Source organism: Pseudophryne corroboree, chromosome 2 (genome assembly GCF_028390025.1).
Source record: "Pseudophryne corroboree isolate aPseCor3 chromosome 2, aPseCor3.hap2, whole genome shotgun sequence".
NCBI classification, from domain to species: domain Eukaryota; kingdom Metazoa; phylum Chordata; class Amphibia; order Anura; family Myobatrachidae; genus Pseudophryne; species Pseudophryne corroboree.
Genome location: NC_086445.1, coordinates 311,762,361 through 311,783,892, shown reverse-complemented (window position 1 = coordinate 311,783,892; position 21,532 = coordinate 311,762,361). Strand labels below are relative to the sequence as shown.

Sequence of the window (21,532 nt, the reverse complement as noted above, 5' to 3'; positions counted from 1 at the left end):
AGGGACTTGCTTCAGCAAGTACCATGTCTGTTCCAAGACTTACCGCGGCTGCGTTTGACGGCATGGCGGTTGAACGCCGGATCCTAAGGGAAAAAGGCATTCCGGAAGAGGTCATTCCTACCCTGGTCAAAGCCAGGAAGGAGGTGACCGCACAACATTATCACCACATGTGGCGAAAATATGTTGCGTGGTGTGAGGCCAGGAAGGCCCCATGAAGAAATTTCAACTCGGTCGTTTCCTGCATTTCCTGCAAACAGGAGTGTCTATGGGCCTCAAATTGGGGTCCATTAAGGTTCAAATTTCGGCCCTGTCGAATTTCTTCCAGAAAGAATTGGCTTCAGTTCCTGAAGTCCAGAAGTTTGTCAAGGGAGTACTGCATATACAACCCCCTTTTGTGCCTCCAGTGGCACTGTGGGATCTCAACGTAGTTCTGGGATTCCTAAAATCACATTGGTTTAAACCGCTCAAATCTGTGGATTTGAAATATCTCACAGGGAAAGTGACCATGCTGTTGGCCCTGGCCTCGGCCAGGCGAGTGTCAGAATTGGCGGCGTTTGTCTCAAAAAAGCCCATATCTGATTGTCCATTCGGACAGGGCAGAGCTGCGGACTCATCCCCAGTTTCTCCCTAAGGTGGTGTCAGTGTTTCACCTGAACCAGCTTCTTCTGGTACCTGCGGCTACTAGGGACTTGGAGGACTCCAAGTTGCTAGATGTTGTCAGGGCCCTGAAAATATAGTTTCCAGGACGGCTGGAGTCAGGAAAACTGACTTGCTGTTATCCTGTATGCACCCAACAAACTGGATGCTCTTGCTTCTAAGCAGACGATTGCTAGTTGGATGTGTAGTACAATTCAGCTTGCACATTCTGTGGCAGGCCTGCCACAGCCAAAATATGTAAATGCCCATTCCACAAGGAAGGTGGGCTCATCTTGGGCGGCTGCCCGAGGGGTCTCGGCTTTACAACTTTGCCGAGCTGATACTTGGTCAGGGGCACACCCTGACTGAGGAGGACCTGGAGTTCTCTCATTCGGTGCTGCAGAGTCATCCGCACTCTCCCGCCCGTTTGGGAGCTTTGGTATAATCCCCATGGTCCTGACGGAGTCCCCAGCTTCCACTTAGGACGTTAGAGAAAATAAGAATTTACTTACCGATAATTCTATTTCTCGTAGTCCGTAGTGGATGCTGGGCGCCCATCCCAAGTGCGGATTGTCTGCAATATTTGTACATAGTTATTGTTACAAAAATCGGGTTATTATTGTTGTGAGCCATCTTTTCAGAGGCTCCGCTGTTATCATGCTGTTAACTGGGTTCAGATCACAGGTTGTACAGTGTGATTGGTGTGGCTGGTATGAGTCTTACCCGGGATTCAAAATCCTTCCTTATTGTGTACGCTCGTCCGGGCACAGTATCCTAACTGAGGCTTGGAGGAGGGTCATGGGGGGAGGAGCCAGTGCACACCACCTGATCCTAAAGCTTTTACTTTTGTGCCCTGTCTCCTGCGGAGCCGCTATTCCCCATGGTCCTGACGGAGTCCCCAGCATCCACTACGGACTACGAGAAATAGAATTATCGGTAAGTAAATTCTTATTTTTTCTAGCGAGAGGATGAGTGCTTCCATCCTCATGTGAATCTGAACCACTAGCCATGAACATAGGCCAGGGCCTCAGCCGTTCCATGCCACTCCATGTCGTAAATGGCATATTGGCAAGTTTACGCTTCTCATCAGACGCTTTCAATTTTGATTTTTGGGTCATTTTACTGAACTTTTGTTTTTTTGGATTTTACATGCTCTCTACTATGACATTGGGCATCGGCCTTGGCAGACGACGTTGATGGTATTTCATCATCTCGGCCATGACTAGTGGCAGCAGCTTCAGCACGAGGTGGAAGTGGATCTTGATCTTTCCTTATGTTAACCTCCACATTTTTGTTCTCCACTTTTTAATGTGTGGAATTATATGCCAGTATCAATAGCAATGGCCTACTACTATATATACTGTGCACAACTGAAATGCACCACAGGTATGGATGGATAGTATACTTGACGACACAGAGGTAGGTACAGCAGTGGCCTACTGTACCGTAATGCTATATATTATATACTGGTGGTCAGCAAACTGCAAAACTTAAATGCACCACAGGTATAGATGGATAGTATACTTGACGACAGAGGTAGGTACAGCAGTGGCCTACTGTACCGTAATGCTATATATTATATACTGGTGGTCAGCAAACTGTGCAAAACTTAAATGCACCACAGGTATGGATGGATAGTATACTTGACGACACAGAGGTAGGTACAGCAGTGGCCTTCTGTACCGTACTCCTATATATTATATACTGGTGGTCAGCAAAATTATGCACTGTACTCCTACTATATATTACAATGCAGCACAGATATGGAGTGTTTTTCAGGCAGACAACGTATCCTGGTGGTCACTGGTCAGCAAAACTCTGCACTGTACTCCTCCTATATAATATACTGGTGGTCCCCAGTCCCCACAATAAAGCAGTGTGAGCACAGATATATGCAGCACACTGAGCACAGATATGGAGTGTTTTTCAGGCAGACAACGTATACTGGTGGTCACTGTCAGCAAAACTCTGCACTGTACTCCTCCTATATTAATATAAAGCTGCTCCCCAGTCCCCACAATTAAGCAATAAGCAAGCACAAATATTTGCATCAACAATAAACGGAGAGGACGCCAGCCACGTCCTCTCCCTAACATTTCCAATGCACGAGTGAAAATGTCGGCGACGCGCGGCTGCTTATATAGAATCCAAATCTCGCGAGAATCCGACAGCGGGATGATGACGTTCAGGCGCGCTCGGGTTAACCGAGCCGTACGGGAGAATCCGAGTATGCCTCGGACCCGTGTAAAATGGGTGAAGTTCGGGGAGGTTCGGTTTCCGAGGAACCGAACCCGCTCATCACTAATATTATTATTGAAATTTAACTACATCTAATATCCCCTATTCTTCGGATACATCAGCATCCACCCTACTGGTTCTCATAAAGACATTTAGCGTCATATAACATTAATCCTATTAAGGATCAGTTCACTATAAAACATAGATTCCGTACTGCGGACAGACTAAAAGGGACTTTGGAGTTTTTCAGGAATTAAGAGGTTTTTTTTTGTCCATATTATATATTTTAGATATTTTTTATTTTTGTTTTATTTCTCTATAAAAACCTGAGATTTATATGTTTATTTTTTGCTATAACATGTCTATCCACTGATGATACAGTGAAAATGTATCTATATTTTTTGATAACCTTTTGCACTCCCCTCACTTTCTTTCCAACACCGTACCGAGATTGACAAGTCCGTTCAGTACACTCTCCACAGCCAAAGTGAAAATGGCACTGATCACCGAAGACCTTTAAAGAATCCAAAACCCGCGAAAATCTGACAGTGGGATGATGACGTTTTGCGTCAATTTGGAATCTAAGTAAGGCGGTAAACCCCGATCTGGACTCGGATCCGGAAGTTCGGGTGGGTCCGGTTCTGAGAGAACCGGAGCCGCTCATGTCTAGTTAAAACTATGTCATCTTGAAGTTTTGGGCATTTCTCTACTTATGTTAGATCATCCATTCCAGTTCCACCTCTTTAGTTGAAATGAGAGGAGGTGGAAGTGCCAGATAAGTACCAGTCTGCAGTGGAGTATGTAGGTGAGCATGTACAGTGTGAAATTATGCAATTTGCACTCTGCAAATTGCTGTATGGTCAGCTTAGCATCAGTACCAATATCTCAAAAACCTATATGAGCTGTGGGATGCATTTGATCAAGTTTGTAAGTGATGAGTACTGATTTCAGTAAGGATTTATGTAAAAACTGAATGGCAGAATGCATTGCACTGTACGTACTTGGTGTGGTTTAAATCCCAAAGCTGAGTCAGCCTATGATTCCAGGGCAGTAAAAATGGCTCAGATTGTTTTGTACAACATTAAGGGCGGGATGTAATGAGTCCGTGTTTGGTGGCAGTGGGATGCCGGCCGAACTCAGACTTTTTTTTTAAAAGGGGCAATCATTTACAAGGCTAAACCATGCCTTGTAAATGATTACCCCTTTTAAAAAGAAAAGTCCTAGTTTGGCCGATCCTGCATTGCTGCCGAATTCACACTTCACATTACGTCCTGGCCTAAATTTGATACGCAGCTTTGTTGGTCAATAAGGTCCAATAGTGGGTGGAGACTGTGGAGTTAGGGTGGAAATTTGATTTTATATTCTTAATTTGCCTAAACTGGGGCCTTGTTCTTTGGAATGACCCAAAGGGAAAAAGGTTGTCTCATATGAGCTTTCAATTTTACAGGGGATATGGTAGGACACAATTTGAGAACAGGCCAGAGACTGCAGCGGTAGGAGGAAGGGGATCTGGTCAGGATGCCGGCAGTCGAAATACTAATGCCGGAAACTCGCCACTGCTCGGAATGCTGGCGCTGGCATCCTGATTAGGGACACAATCCCGGCACCAGAATCCCCACTGCCGGGATCCTGATCAAGTGTTTGCCGGGTCTCCAGACAGGTAAGCCACGGGGGAGTAGGTTTACGCTGCAGATGGATGGATAGGGTTATGTTGTGAGGTTGGGAGGGTTAGGGTGAGGCTGCAAAGGATTGGGGGTGAAGCAGCAATTGGAGAGCAAGTGAGGTGACAACAAACTATTGAATATCAACTGAAAGATGATATTGGGGTGGAGTTTGTGTGGAAATCGGGCTGGAGATGTAGCATGAAGAGTGGCAGCAAACAGTTGTGGAACTAGTGAGTAGTGGGCCCTGGTGCATAATTATGCTTTGGTCTCCCATCTGCCCCCTAAGTATCTGGTGCTGATAATGATTTGATTGCTTTTACATTACATTTACATTACACTTTTTTTCATAATTTATAACATCCATTCAACTTCTATATACACAAGAAATGTGCTAAATCTTTACAGTATTACAGTACCACAGTAAGTCTAAGATGGCTGTTCAGCTATTACTTACAAAGATGGTTGAGGCAGTTTCTATCTCTCCATAATAGAGATAACATTTTAAAATGCATCCTCTCTATCTAATGTGAGATCATTGGAAAAGCTACAGGAAGCCAGGGAAGTTGCCTAATGAGTGGATACGGGCTCTATTTTCCCAATGTGCACATTTCTTGTGTATATAAATTTTAATTGACACATGATATTACTGTCACACTATAAAGAATGTCACAACAATAATGTACTTTCATTTAAAAAATAACTTACTTTTAATACATTATAGTGCAGTACTGTGCAGTTGTACGAGGCACGGGGTAAGGCCCTGTGAAAAGAACTAACTACCAAGCTTACCTACCTCCCACCTCCTGCAACTCAGACGGCACTGGAACATGTCCCAGACATGGACAAGAATTTCCTGGGGTGATCTGAAAAGAATGAAAGTCATGCTACGCCGGGGGGTGGCCTCCACCGGGCTCAGTGAATGGTCATCATTGGCACTTGCGGCCATCAGATCGGGTGATCCAGTAGTGGTGCGAGGCACCAGGCGCGACCCTGAACGAAAACATCCAAAGGGGAGGTGGGGAAAAGGGGCAACATACACACACAAAACCCAATTCTGCTCACCAGCTATACCCTCGTTATCCTGCCAGATGACTGGTCCTTCTTCTTCACTCCTGTAATAGAACACACAATGCAGCCCATGGGACGTGGCGCTGCTTACCCGATACAACGGAGAAACACTTATGCAGAGGTTATGACACAATACAGTTATACTGTTTCAACCTTGTGATACTCACCAGCGCATAACTTCCGACAGCCTACCTTTAATGGGGGCCTGGCAGTGGAGGAAACTTCAGTACTTACCACAGTCTACCTTTAATGGGGGCCTGACTGTACCCCCTAAACCTAGGGGTCTACTTCTAGCACCTGCGGCATAACGCCACCTCTTCTATCCTGCGGCCTAGCGTCGGATTGTCAGATACCACGGCCTAGCGCCAACTTACTACACCTGCGGTTAATCGCACCATGTAAGGCTGCAGGACCTGCACAGTAGTGTGGGCCTGCTGCCCTTTTTGCCCCGGCCTACTGTTTCCGTTGGGGGCCACTCCTAACCCTGGTGGCCTAACGCCAAACACAACATCGTATTGGGCCTAGAGCCCGTATTGCTCAGTGAGCCTAGCGCCAGAATTGCCGGTGGGCCTAGTGACTGAGGTGACCGCGGGCCTAGTGCCCGTATCCGCGGGCCTAGCGCCCGAACCCTGGTGGTCTAGAGAGGGGCTGGTTTGATTTACCAGTCCTAAAAATGGTGGCTGGACCAAGCCTGGTCCGGCCCTGCCCATCGCGTGGTCTTCGCCAGAGGCGGGATGACTCCCACCACCTCTGGGTTTCCTGGAGTCTTCACCTGAGCAGCGGTGGCCAGTGAAAGCTCTTTTCTATCACACACCGCTGCCCCAGGGCTTCCGACGGCTTCACCGACAGGCATCAGCTCTTTGTACTTCACCCGGCAGGCAGCTGCCTGTTCAAGCTTTTTTTACGATGGCCGCCGCCCGCCAAGACTTCCGGCGCCGACTCCAGCGTCTTCTGTGTTCTCCCTTCAGGAGCTCTTCTCTGCTTCTTCCCGGCCATCGAACTGAGGCCTCGCGCTCGCCGCCGCCACTTCTGATTGGCCGCCAGCTCATGAACTGTGATTGGCTCACAGCTGGCTCCAAATTAGAAATGCTATGATTGGCGGGGCCTGAGTCCTGGAGCATGCAGGTCTGCCGCCATCACCCATGTGGAGTGGTGGTGATGATTCACCACCGCCCCCCATGACTGCCGCTGAACTCTGCAGCCAGTTGGGAAGGTGGGGTCTGGACCACGCCTGGTCCAGGTCCCCAGTGCTGCCTGGTGCCACTGCTGCATCTGGCCCCTTGGAATGGCGCCAGGATCCCTCCGGATCCCGGCCCCTACCAGCCATGGAGGCACATGGAACCTAGCAGCAAGGCCAGTGACTGCACAAGTACACTGCCCTTGTTACACAGGCAGCACAGCAGTGAGCATGTCAGAACTGCGTGGCTGGCTAGACTGAAGGCAGGCAAGGTGGCTCTTCTCTACTTTTGCACCGGGGACAGTCATGAGATCATGGCGTCAGACTGATGTCTCATTTTGATTTTCCTGGCAACAGTAGTCAGAGAAGGAGGTGAGAGAAGGGGAAGAGACCCCTCCTCTCTGTTACAAGCAGCGGCATATGGTGTGCGGCTCCGGTGTCTGGTTGCTAGGTGACCAGATGCTGCCCCGAACTTCCGCTCTCCCTGCCTGCCAGCTCCCTAGCAACAGGGATGCTGGTGGAAGGAGGGCTGTGGACGTGCAGCGGGTCAGCTCCACTTAGTTTGTCATTAAAGAAGGGCTGGTCTGTGCTGGGGCTGTGATTGGTGGGGTGTCCTTTATAATTCTCACTCTGCTCATGGTTCTCTGCTGGTCATAGATCCTCGTTGCTGCGGAAGCCCTCATCACTGTGATCCAGTCTCCAGTTACAGTTTGTTCATCACGTTTGGTCAGAGTCTGTTCCAGTCTCCAGATTCAGCTCCGTACCAGCCTTCCATTTCACCACCTAGCTAATCATAATTCTTTCAGCCTTTGCTTATTGTTTTAGTTAGGTTCTAGTTACCTGCCATTATATTATTCCTTCCGGTCCAGAGGTTATCCCCGGTTAGGGGTATTATTTGTGGTTACCTTCTTTAGTTTAACCTCCCACAGACATGTCAGTCCCAACTCCCCATGGTCAGTTTCAGTTATTCAGTCATAATTTGCCTTCCCTTCTCCCTGTCAGTTCTAGTAGCCCACTTATTCATCTTAGGGTATCTGTTCCAGCCGTCTTTGATTTAGGTCACTTTGGGGTTGAGCTCATACTACTGCCAGTGGCGTAAATGCTGGTGGGCATCCCGGTACCTGTAGACGCATAAAGTCTTATGGGAAAAGTGGGACTTATAGACTAGAAGACCTTCTGTGCACTGTTCTGAGTCTCAATCCCGGGTGTGCAGGGGTCATAGCCTGAAGACCTTCAAGTGACAGAACTCCTACTGAAGATCACCAGTTTCTCCGTAACACTCTCCCTTGCCCTGACTATGTCCTCCTTAATTACATACCTCAGTAACCAGCCGACTGGCATACTATAATGAGTCACTCAGACTTATTATGAGTACTGCTAATGTTGCCAGCAGTGGGCTCTAATTGCCTTGATGCAATGCATCGTCTGCACCACCGATAGTTCCGCTTCAGAAAGCAGAGGTAGAGCAATGAGAGAGGAAAATAAGGTGAGCAGAAGAGTTAAGGATAGACTGATGAGAGATGAAGCAGGTGTTAGTCAAGAAAGGACTGATGGGAAACATGAATAAGCATTTCAGTATATTAGAGTATGATACATGTTCTGATTATGGAAATACTAAAGGTCTGAATCTGGAAATACAACATATGGAATGACAGGATCATGAAAGGGATTGGATGTTTGGAAAGGGCAGAATCAATGGTGACACTAAGACATCTGACATTGTCAACCGAGTTGGAAAGCAAGTTAGTAGAGGGACCCTTGACTTGGGGATAGGCCATGAGTTCCATTTTTTAAATATTGAGTTTCATGCAGTGTTGCACCATCCTGGATGAGATTGCTGACAGACAGGAGGTGACATGGGAGATAACAGTGTGAGCTAGGTCCAGGGAAGAGAGGTACATTTGATTATTGTCAGAATAGTGATGGTAGCTAGGTCCAAAGTCCAAAGAAACTGATAAGCTTGCAGAAGAAGTACCAAGGGTCAAGGAAAGAACCTTGGGTGAAGCAATGGTGAAGTGGAGATGATAGTAGATATGGAGAAGGAGTGGTTGGATAGGTTGGAGGTGAACCAGCTGAGACACAAAGCAATTAGAGTTGAGGGTTTGGAAGAGAAGTGGGTGTAAATGGTGCCAAATACTGATGTGAGGTCAAGGAGTATAAAAATTAAGAACTAACCTTTGTGGGTGAGGTCATCAGTGACCTCAGGTAGGGCAGATATTGCGGAAAGATGAGATGAAAAGTCAGATTGGAGCAGGTTTAGGATAGAGTGGGATGAGAGGAAAAAGAGATTACAAATTAGGCAGCCATCTTGGATGCACTACAATGATTACTGTGTATATAAATATGAAATACAAAGGGGGTAATTCAGATCTGATCATAGATGTGCGCACGTAGGGGTGCGCCCACGCAGCGCGCCTGCTGTGTGAGTGCACTCCACATAGGGATTCAGACTGCAATCACTGCCGCTCCATCAGTTCCATATATAATGTATATCTGAGCCACAAAAGTACCAGGTGATGGAGCCATCTTGGGCACACTTCTTAGTTTTAATGAGTGTGATAAGCAATAAGCAGAGGAATGATTACACTTTGGGGAGATTCAAAGTACAATATACAAACAACATAAACACATAGAGGACCTGAGTTAAATGCAAGTCCATATGTATTCATCTAGCGATTGTACCAAACTGTGTATGCTTCTGGGTATCATCTGGGTGGCAAACACATACAAGCCAGTAGTAGGCACGTAGTGAGAGGTGCAAGCTAGTATGAGTTTTGCATATGCCGATAGAACATCTGTTTTCCACCCAGCATGATTTAGGTGTAAGTGCCAATACTAATGATGTCAGAAAAACGCTGGGTGGTGCAACTATACTCAAAATTGTACAGATATTGGCATTAACATAAATGAGTAAATCTGGATGCCAGTGACCATTTGTACCTGCAGCTGATTTGTGTCTGGCTCAGAATCATGCCAAAAGTCATCAATTCCACACATTGTTCATCCTACCTACAGAAGTACCAGATGAGGCAGCCATGTTGGGTGCGCTAAAAAGTTTACAGTTGGTAGAATAAGCGCTATATGGAGATACGTGGGGTTGCTATATTTCATAATTAAAACATTTGCGTGGATTTTGCTAGTGCAGTCAACCTTTACTGCACCCTATTGCATACACTCCATAATATGGGAATTATATTGTCGTAATGGCAAGATACAGATTGTACATAGGATTTGGTTGTGTTTTGGACATTTAAAGCACAAATTTAAAGTTCACAATTTATCCTGAATATATTCATTCCAGACCAACCCCCGATAGGCAGATAGTCACCTAGGAAGCACTGCAATGCCTGCATATCATAAACCACTGACACTGACACACGGTAACATGTACCTACACAGCACCAACACTCCATATTATGTTGATAGAAAGCAACATTGCAATGACCAGTAAAGAAGTAATGAAAAATAAATCACAAACTTTAACCCACTAACTATATAACATTTATTCCCTATGATGGGCGGTACTCTATCTCATACCTCATGCTTCATATGGCTATGCCACTGAGATTATAGGTAAACAAATGCACATTTTATATTGCTGCAAATTAGAGTTATGTTAATGTAAGCTGGCTATGTAATTAGGACTGTGGAAGAGAAATGAGGTACTCACCAGGCGATTGCAGAACACACGGAACATTACGGTACAGCTGCAGAAGTCAAATCTCAGTGACACTATATACACCATAGCAGCAGCAGCATGGGGGAGAGCTGAGTTTCCGGATACCAGGGGTGAGTGCAGTACCAGGGCCCCATACATGTGATACCACACTGAGCCTGGCACTGGTATAGTGTGCTGCAACACCTCTATCCTCCAGTCAGTGTCAAATCACTGTGCAGCCATCCCTGCTCCTGCTGCTGAAAGATGAATTATGGGGTATGTAGAAAATGGATACTCCAGCAGCGTGTAACACTTGGGCTCCTGCTGCTGCTGAGAGGCTGAATGATGGGGTATGTAGTAGTCGAAGAAGACAGCAGCAGATTATATGTAACACCAGGCTGCTGCCCCCTAATTACTATCTCTTTCTTTCCACCCCTCAGGAGGAGAAAGGTACATACTTTGGTCACCTAACCTATAGAGCAACTCTGGCTGTGGGGAAGCCCCTAGTGTCAGTACAATGCAGAGGCTGGTGGCTATACACCCATAGCACTGCAAGGCTAGTTGGCATGCTGTGTGGTGGTGGCTGTAGCTGGACCACAGAACAGCAGCAGCTCTGTGTATACTATGCTATCTCCAGGCAGACTGCTCACACACTGCAGTTGGTGGGAAGAAAAAGACGTCAGGCTGCCATTGACGTCTTGACGTCATAACGTATGGTGGCTGCCAGGGTCCACCTTTGAATCATTAGACCTTTTCTTCTGCCCTCCAGTGTCTGGTCATTAACATCATAACAAGTGGTGGCCACTAGAGATGAGCGCCTGAAATTTTTCGGGTTTTGTGTTTTGGTTTTGGGTTCGGTTCCGCGGCCGTGTTTTGGGTTCGAACGCGTTTTGGCAAAACCTCACCGAATTTTTTTTGTCGGATTCGGGTGTGTTTTGGATTCGGGTGTTTTTTTCAAAAAACACTAAAAAACAGCTTAAATCATAGAATTTGGGGGTCATTTTGATCCCAAAGTATTATTAACCTCAAAAACCATAATTTACACTCATTTTCAGTCTATTCTGAATACCTCACACCTCACAATATTATTTTTAGTCCTAAAATTTGCACCGAGGTCGCTGTGTGAGTAAGATAAGCGACCCTAGTGGCCGACACAAACACCGGGCCCATCTAGGAGTGGCACTGCAGTGTCACGCAGGATGTCCCTTCCAAAAAACCCTCCCCAAACAGCACATGACGCAAAGAAAAAAAGAGGCGCAATGAGGTAGCTGTGTGAGTAAGATTAGCGACCCTAGTGGCCGACACAAACACCGGGCCCATCTAGGAGTGGCACTGCAGTGTCACGCAGGATGGCCCTTCCAAAAAACCCTCCCCAAACAGCACATGATGCAAAGAAAAAAAGAGGCGCAATGAGGTAGCTGTGTGAGTAAGATTAGTGGCCGACACAAACACCGGGCCCATCTAGGAGTGGCACTGCAGTGTCACGCAGGATGTCCCTTCCAAAAAACCCTCCCCAAACAGCACATGACGCAAAGAAAAAAAGAGGCGCAATGAGGTAGCTGTGTGAGTAAGATTAGCGACCCTAGTGGCCGACACAAACACCGGGCCCATCTAGGAGTGGCACTGCAGTGTCACGCAGGATGTCCCTTCCAAAAAACCCTCCCCAAACAGCACATGACGCAAAGAAAAAAAGAGGCGCAATGAGGTAGCTGTGTGAGTAAGATTAGCGACCCTAGTGGCCGACACAAACACCGGGCCCATCTAGGAGTGGCACTGCAGTGTCACGCAGGATGGCCCTTCCAAAAAACCCTCCCCAAACAGCACATGACGCAAAGAAAAAAAGAGGCGCAATGAGGTAGCTGTGTGAGTAAGATTAGCGACCCTAGTGGCAGACACAAACACCGGGCCCATCTAGGAGTGGCACTGCAGTGTCACGCAGGATGTCCCTTCCAAAAAACCCTCCCCAAACAGCACATGACGCAAAGAAAAAAAGAGGCGCAATGAGGTAGCTGTGTGAGTAAGATTAGCGACCCTAGTGGCCGACACAAACACCGGGCCCATCTAGGAGTGGCACTGCAGTGTCACGCAGGATGTCCCTTCCAAAAAACCCTCCCCAAACAGCACATGACGCAAAGAAAAAAAGAGGCGCAATGAGGTAGCTGACTGTGTGAGTAAGATTAGCGACCCTAGTGGCCGACACAAACACCGGGCCCATCTAGGAGTGGCACTGCAGTGTCACGCAGGATGTCCCTTCCAAAAAACCCTCCCCAATCAGCACATGATGCAAAGAAAAAGAAAAGAAAAAAGAGGTGCAAGATGGAATTGTCCTTGGGCCCTCCCACCCACCCTTATGTTGTATAAACAAAACAGGACATGCACACTTTAACCAACCCATCATTTCAGTGACAGGGTCTGCCACACGACTGTGACTGATATGACGGGTTGGTTTGGACCCCCCCCAAAAAAGAAGCAATTAATCTCTCCTTGCACAAACTGGCTCTACAGAGGCAAGATGTCCACCTCATCTTCACCCTCCGATATATCACCGTGTACATCCCCCTCCTCACAGATTATCAATTCGTCCCCACTGGAATCCACCATCTCAGCTCCCTGCGTACTTTGTGGAGGCAATTGCTGCTGGTCAATGTCTCCGCGGAGGAATTGATTATAATTCATTTTAATGAACATCATCTTCTCCACATTTTCTGGATGTAACCTCGTACGCCGATTGCTGACAAGGTGAGCGGCGGCACTAAACACTCTTTCGGAGTACACACTTGTGGGAGGGCAACTTAGGTAGAATAAAGCCAGTTTGTGCAAGGGCCTCCAAATTGCCTCTCTTTCCTGCCAGTATAAGTACGGACTGTGTGACGTGCCTACTTGGATGCGGTCACTCATATAATCCTCCACCATTCTATCAATGTTGAGAGAATCATATGCAGTGACAGTAGACGACATGTCCGTAATCGTTGTCAGGTCCTTCAGTCCGGACCAGATGTCAGCATCAGCAGTCGCTCCAGACTGCCCTGCATCACCGCCAGCGGGTGGGCTCGGAATTCTTAGCCTTTTCCTCGCACCCCCAGTTGCGGGAGAATGTGAAGGAGGAGATGTTGACAGGTCGCGTTCCGCTTGACTTGACAATTTTGTCACCAGCAGGTCTTTCAACCCCAGCAGACCTGTGTCTGCCGGAAAGAGAGATCCAAGGTAGGCTTTAAATCTAGGATCGAGCACGGTGGCCAAAATGTAGTGCTCTGATTTCAACAGATTGACCACCCGTGAATCCTTGTTAAGCGAATTAAGGGCTGCATCCACAAGTCCCACATGCCTAGCGGAATCGCTCCCTTTTAGCTCCTTCTTCAATGCCTCCAGCTTCTTCTGCAAAAGCCTGATGAGGGGAATGACCTGACTCAGGCTGGCAGTGTCTGAACTGACTTCACGTGTGGCAAGTTCAAAGGGCATCAGAACCTTGCACAACGTTGAAATCATTCTCCACTGCACTTGAGACAGGTGCATTCCACCTACTATATCGTGCTCAATTGTATAGGCTTGAATGGCCTTTTGCTGCTCCTCCAACCTCTGAAGCATATAGAGGGTTGAACTCCACCTCGTTACCACTTCTTGCTTCAGATGATGGCAGGGCAGGTTCAGTAGTTTTTGGTGGTGCTCCAGTCTTCTGTACGTGGTGCCTGTACGCCGAAAGTGTCCCGCAATTTTTCTGGCCACCGACAGCATCTCTTGCACGCCCCTGTCGTTTTTTTAAAAATTCTGCACCACCAAATTCAAGGTATGTGCAAAACATGGGACGTGCTGGAATTTGCCCATATTTAATGCACACACAATATTGCTGGCGTTGTCCGATGCCACAAATCCACAGGAGAGTCCAATTGGGGTAAGCCATTCCGCGATGATCTTCCTCAGTTGCCGTAAGAGGTTTTCAGCTGTGTGCGTATTCTGGAAAGCGGTGATACAAAGCGTAGCCTGCCTAGGAAAGAGTTGGCGTTTGCGAGATGCTGCTACTGGTGCCGCCGCTGCTGTTCTTGCGGCGGGAGTCCATACATCTACCCAGTGGTCTGTCACAGTCATATAGTCCTGACCCTGCCCTGCTCCACTTGTCCACATGTCCGTGGTTAAGTGGACATTGGGTACAACTGCATTTTTTAGGACACTGGTGAGTCTTTTTCTGACGTCCGTGTACATTCTCGGTATCGCCTGCCTAGAGAAGTGGAACCTAGATGGTATTTGGTAACGGGGGCACACTGCCTCAATAAATTGTCTAGTTCCCTGTGAACTAACGGCGGATACCGGACGCACGTCTAACACCAACATAGTTGTCAAGGCCTCAGTTATCCGCTTTGCAGTAGGATGACTGCTGTGATATTTCATCTTCCTCGCAAAGGACTGTTGAACAGTCAATTGCTTACTGGAAGTAGTACAAGTGGGCTTAGGACTTCCCCTCTGGGATGACCATCGACTCCCAGCGGCAACAACAGCAGCGCCAGCAGCAGTAGGCGTTACACGCAAGGATGCATCGGAGGAATCCCAGGCAGGAGAGGACTCGTCAGAATTGCCAGTGACATGGCCTGCAGGACTATTGGCATTCCTGGGGAAGGAGGAAATTGACACTGAGGGAGTTGGTGGGGTGGTTTGCGTGAGCTTGGTTACAAGAGGAAGGGATTTACTGGTCAGTGGACTGCTTCCGCTGTCACCCAAAGTTTTTGAACTTGTCACTGACTTATTATGAATGCGCTGCAGGTGACGTATAAGGGAGGATGTTCCGAGGTGGTTAACGTCCTTACCCCTACTTATTACAGCTTGACAAAGGGAACACACGGCTTGACACCTGTTGTCCGCATTTCTGGTGAAATACCTCCACACCGAAGAGCTGATTTTTTTGGTATTTTCACCTGGCATGTCAACGGCCATATTCCTCCCACGGACAACAGGTGTCTCCCCGGGTGCCTGACTTAAACAAACCACCTCACCATCAGAATCCTCCTGGTCAATTTCCTCCCCAGCGCCAGCAACACCCATATCCTCCTCATCCTGGTGTACTTCAACACTGACATCTTCAATCTGACTATCAGGAACTGGACTGCGGGTGCTCCTTCCAGCACTTGCAGGGGGCGTGCAAATGGTGGAAGGCGCATGCTCTTCACGTCCAGTGTTGGGAAGGTCAGGCATCGCAACCGACACAATTGGACTCTCCTTGTGGATTTGGGATTTCGAAGAATGCACAGTTCTTTGCTGTGCTGCTTTTGCCAGCTTGAGTCTTTTCATTTTTCTAGCGAGAGGCTGAGTGCTTCCATCCTCATGTGAAGCTGAACCACTAGCCATGAACATAGGCCAGGGCCTCAGCCGTTCCTTGCCACTCCGTGTGGTAAATGGCATATTGGCAAGTTTACGCTTCTCCTCCGACAATTTTATTTTAGGTTTTGGAGTCCTTTTTTTTCTGATATTTGGTGTTTTGGATTTGACATGCTCTGTACTATGACATTGGGCATCGGCCTTGGCAGACGACGTTGCTGGCATTTCATCGTCTCGGCCATGACTAGTGGCAGCAGCTTCAGCACGAGGTGGAAGTGGATCTTGATCTTTCCCTAATTTTGGAACCTCAACATTTTTGTTCTCCATATTTTAATAGGCACAACTAAAAGGCACCTCAGGTAAACAATGGAGATGGATACTAGTATACAATTATGGACTGCCTGCCGACTGCAGACACAGAGGTAGCCACAGCCGTGAACTACCGTACTGTACTGTGTCTGCAGCTAATATAGACTGGTTGATAAAGAGAAGATGTCTATGTAACTATGTATGTATAAAGAAGACTGAAAAAAATCCACGGTTAGGTGGTATACAATTATGGACGGACTGCCTGCCGAGTGCAGACACAGAGGTAGCCACAGCCGTGAACTACCGTACTGTACTGTGTCTGCAGCTAATATAGACTGGTTGATAAAGAGAAGATGTCTATGTAACTATGTATGTATAAAGAAGAATGAAAAAAATCCACGGTTAGGTGGTATTACAATTATGGACGGACTGCCTGCCGAGTGCAGAGACACAGAGGTAGCCACAGCCGTGAACTACCGTACTGTGTCTGCTGCGACTGGATGATAAATGATATAAAAAAAATATATATATCACTACTGCAGCCGGACAGGTATATATTATATATTATATAATGACGGACCTGCTGGACACTGTCTGTCAGCAGAATGAGTTTTATTTTTATAGAATAAAAAAAAAAAAACACACAAGTGAAGTCACACGACGAGTGTTTAACTTTTTCAGGCAATCACAATATAAGTATACTACTAACTATACTGGTGGTCAGTGTGGTCAGGTCACTGGTCAGTCACACTGGCAGTGGCACTCCTGCAGCAAAAGTGTGCACTGTTTAATTTTAATATAATATGTACTCCTGGCTCCTGCTATAACCTATAACTGGCACTGCAGTAGTGCTCCCCAGTCTCCCCCACAATTATAAGCTGTGTGAGCTGAGCAGTCAGACAGATATATAATATATATAGATGATGCAGCACACTGGCCTGAGCCTGAGCAGTGCACACAGATATGGTATGTGACTGACTGAGTCACTGTGTGTATCGCTTTTTTCAGGCAGAGAACGGATATATTAAATAAACTGCACTGTGTGTCTGGTGGTCACTCACTATATAATATATTATGTACTCCTGGCTCCTGCTATAACCTATAACTGGCACTGCAGTAGTGCTCCCCAGTCTCCCCCACAATTATAAGCTGTGTGAGCTGAGCAGTCAGACAGATATATATAATATTATATATAGATAATAGATGATGCAGCACACTGGCCTGAGCCTGAGCAGTGCACACAGATATGGTATGTGACTGACTGAGTCACTGTGTGTATCGCTTTTTTCAGGCAGAGAACGGATATATTAAATAAACTGCACTGTGTCTGGTGGTCACTCACTATATAATATATTATGTACTCCTGGCTCCTGCTATAACCTATAACTGGCACTGCAGTAGTGCTCCCCAGTCTCCCCCACAATTATAAGCTGTGTGAGCTGAGCAGTCAGACAGATATATATAATATTATATATAGATAATAGATGATGCAGCACACTGGCCTGAGCCTGAGCAGTGCACACAGATATGGTATGTGACTGACTGAGTCACTGTGTGTATCGCTTTTTTCAGGCAGAGAACGGATATATTAAATAAACTGCACTGTGTGTCTGGTGGTCACTCACTATATAATATATTATGTACTCCTGGCTCCTGCTATAACCTATAACTGGCACTGCAGTAGTGCTCCCCAGTCTCCCCCACAATTATAAGCTGTGTGAGCTGAGCAGTCAGACAGATATATATAATATTATATATAGATAATAGATGATGCAGCACACTGGCCTGAGCCTGAGCAGTGCACACAGATATGGTATGTGACTGACTGAGTCACTGTGTGTATCGCTTTTTTCAGGCAGAGAACGGATATATTAAATAAACTGCACTGTGTGTCTGGTGGTCACTCACTATATAATATATTATGTACTCCTGGCTCCTGCTATAACCTATAACTGGCACTGCAGTAGTGCTCCCCAGTCTCCCCCACAATTATAAGCTGTGTGAGCTGAGCAGTCAGACAGATATATATAATATTATATATAGATAATAGATGATGCAGCACACTGGCCTGAGCCTGAGCAGTGCACACAGATATGGTATGTGACTGAGTCACTGTGTGCTGTGTATCGCTTTTTTCAGGCAGAGAACGGATTATAAAGTAAACTGCACTGTCCTCACTAGTAAACTCTCTCCACTCAGTCTCTACACTTCTACAGTAACAGTACTCCTCCTAGTCAGCTCCAGTAAATCTCTCTCAGTCTCTTATAATCTAAATGGAGAGGACGCCAGCCACGTCCTCTCCCTATCAATCTCAATGCACGTGTGAAAATGGCGGCGACGCGCGGCTCCTTATATAGAATCCGAGTCTCGCGATAGAATCCGAGCCTCGCGAGAATCCGACAGCGTCATGATGACGTTCGGGCGCGCTCGGGTTAACCGAGCAAGGCGGGAAGATCCGAGTCGCTCGGACCCGTGAAAAAAAACATGAAGTTCTGGCGGGTTCGGATTCAGAGAAACCGAACCCGCTCATCTCTAGTGGCCACTGGTGACCATCTCCACATCATCAGACCTTTTCTTCAACCCTCCAGTGCCCGGCCCCTCTTCTGTCCTTCAGTGCCCAGCCCCAACTTCACTGTTAAACCGGGACATATGTGCATCCTGAACACAGTTGTCCAATGGCACAATGGAAGCCCAAAAGCGGTGTGATCCTAGAAAATCCATGACATATAGCATCCCTAGTGTTACACATTAGTGAATTGTATAATATAGAAAGTAGGATTCTAAGGGGTAGATGTAAGAAATGTCGTTATGGGGGAGAAGCAGTTATGGGGGTCATTCTGACCTGTTCGCACGCTGCAGTTTTTCACAGCCGTGTGAACGGGTCAGAACTGCGCATGTGCACTGGTGGCAATGCGCAGGCGCGTCGCTGCCTGGTGACGCCCGTCGCCGGGCAGCAAGGGGAATAACGAAGAAATCGTTTGCAGCGGCGAAACGCAAGAAGAATGACAGGAGGGGGCCGGCCGGAGGTGGCAACTGACCGTTTTCTGAGAGTGCCGAAGAAAACACATCCTGACGTCAGCTCCAGGAAGGATCATCGCAGCGGGTGAGTAAGTCTTGAGCTGTGCAGAGACTGCACAAACTTTTTGCTTGTGTAGTCTCTGCACAGTGGATTGCAGCCCTGCACAGCTAATCCCCCCTCCCCTGTAGGCGGTGACTAACTGATCACAGCAGTGCTAAAAGTAGTCTGCTAGTGATCAGGTTGGAATGACCCCCTATGTGCGCTGATACTGCTTCTCCCCCATGTATAATGGAGCAGATGTGTGTACAATGTGCACCCTGTCTATATCGGCGCTGCTGTCTACAAAATAGCATGCCAATATTGTGGGCAATGTATGAACGGTCAGTAGCACTGACTGTTCCGACACCTGCAGCAATCGATTTCGACAGCTGCAGGTGTGGTTGCCCACACACCACAACCTGCTGCAGTGGGTGCTAGCTCCGGGCTGCATGTGAGATCTCGCAAGAGTAGCGAGATCTCATACATGCGCAGCAGAGTCATCCGGGGAGAGACACAGTGCATCAGTTTTCACTCACCCACTTCAGCATCTGAGACGTTAATACTGTATATCTCGGCACTGCTGCTTCCTGCTTCGCCTCGGTAACGAGGTGAAGCAGGAAGCGTTATACCCACACAATAATTGCAGGTATAATACATTCCCCCTAAGTTTCTTAAACCCACAGAATCCTAATGTCCATGCATAAACCATCAACTATACCAAAAAGTCCAATTTACTTCAAGTCATCTATTTCTAAATGACATCTTGGCATTCCAGTAATCTTATATAATATGAAAATTCAATTTAGGCTATTTTTTTTACTTTTTTCTTAATCTATGCAGTGTATTTTAGTTTGTCAGTGTATTTTAACATTTATGTACTAAGTTTATACAGGAATCATACATTATATTGAAAATTAAATACTAAATATGACTGGTAAATAATATAATGTCAAAATTTATCATCATTCTTTTTGCTGAATTTGTGCACAAACCTTTCAATAACTAGTGACATTTCTCACACAGATTCAGTTCATGAATATTTATTTATGTTAGAGAAGAAATCATTGCTTTCCATCTAGAAGGGAGTTAACAATCCTTAATAGCTTCTTCTGATTTGATTGATGTTTTTGTCACTTTCGGTGGTAAATAGATTTCTATTAGCATACCAATGTTATCAGGCCCTCTACCTTAGATTGCACTTAAACAGCCACATTTTAGTATCCCACCTAGGGTTTCTTTGTCACTTGAGGGTCACTTTTGGTTGTCAGCAGAATAAAGTACATAAGCTTTTTTCTACTTGCTCGTTTTGCTTAATATGCTGGGGCCAAGCTTATTTGTTCATAAACTAAAACATTAGAAAGACCTTGGTATTGTCATAAAATGTGGCTCCATCTCGCAGCTATTTATTCTTTTGCTGTTGCTGTAAAGCAGTGAAGTATACACACTTCAAGTTAGTTGCAGACCTTGATCTAATGGAAAGTACAACATCCTTTATAATAAAGTATGACATTGCATGTAGTCAGGGGGTTGTGTTGTGAAAGCCTCGGTATAAATCACTTTACAATACAGTACTAAAATTTGTCTAACCGGATTTCACTTTGTGTTTTAAATTAAGTAGTTTGTAAATGATTATCTTAATGTTTTTATTCATGTGATAAAAATAAGAGACTTCTAGAATGGCGTATAATTAATCAAAACACACTTACCTTGCAATTTTTACAGGTCATGTTTACGATTGAAGAGTTAGATGGAACATCTGCTGTATCATAAAACATTATGGAGATGAAAACATTCCTGCCCAGTGGAATATTCCAGGGATCCGTGACCTTTAACCTTCAGGGAACCTGGGATAAGTATTGAAAATCATCAGGATCTGACAGCTCTTTGCTGAATTGTTCCACATTAATTGTGTCATGTGTCTTTAGCTATGTCATGATTTTTACGTTTTAATTTCTGCATTCATTTTGACCCTTTTTAATCCAATGTTACTCATCATCCTACAGGTATATATATATATATATATATAAAAAAAAAGCTGTATAAATATAAGGAGTGTGTGAGCTTAACCCCAATTGGGTAAAGTTGGTTTTATAGGTGAGGGCCATTTTTAAGTAGAGCTGCATGCTGAAAGAATAAGTTATGGCATCATATTTATTAAAATAAAAATGCATATTTTTCCTCTGTGACTCATTACTGCATTGGTGGAGGTTAGTGTGCAGACAGTCATACTGCTTAGGGTAGCACCTTTTATGTCTGATCCTTGCATTTGGCGAAGGCTCCTTATTAGTACAACCCATAGTTGCCTACTTTCCTGCCATGTCCGAGTTACTCCCGACTTCTGGGAATCTCTTCCGGACTCCTGAGAGAGTAAACCAACTTCACAGTTCTGTCCACTTCCCCCTGGAAATTGGTAGTCCAGT

General features: G+C 46.2%; 1 long non-coding RNA gene across 1 annotated transcript in view; it reads left to right on the top strand.

Annotated features, from left to right (window-relative positions):
* LOC135050758 (uncharacterized) overlaps nt 1–21,247 on the top strand; it is a 40,963-nt gene extending 19,716 nt beyond the window's left edge. The window contains exon 3 of the long non-coding RNA XR_010241790.1: nt 20,835–21,247. This is a non-coding gene — a long non-coding RNA (uncharacterized LOC135050758). The remainder of the gene's footprint in view (nt 1–20,834) is intronic.
* The last annotated feature ends 285 nt before the right edge of the window (nt 21,248–21,532 follow it).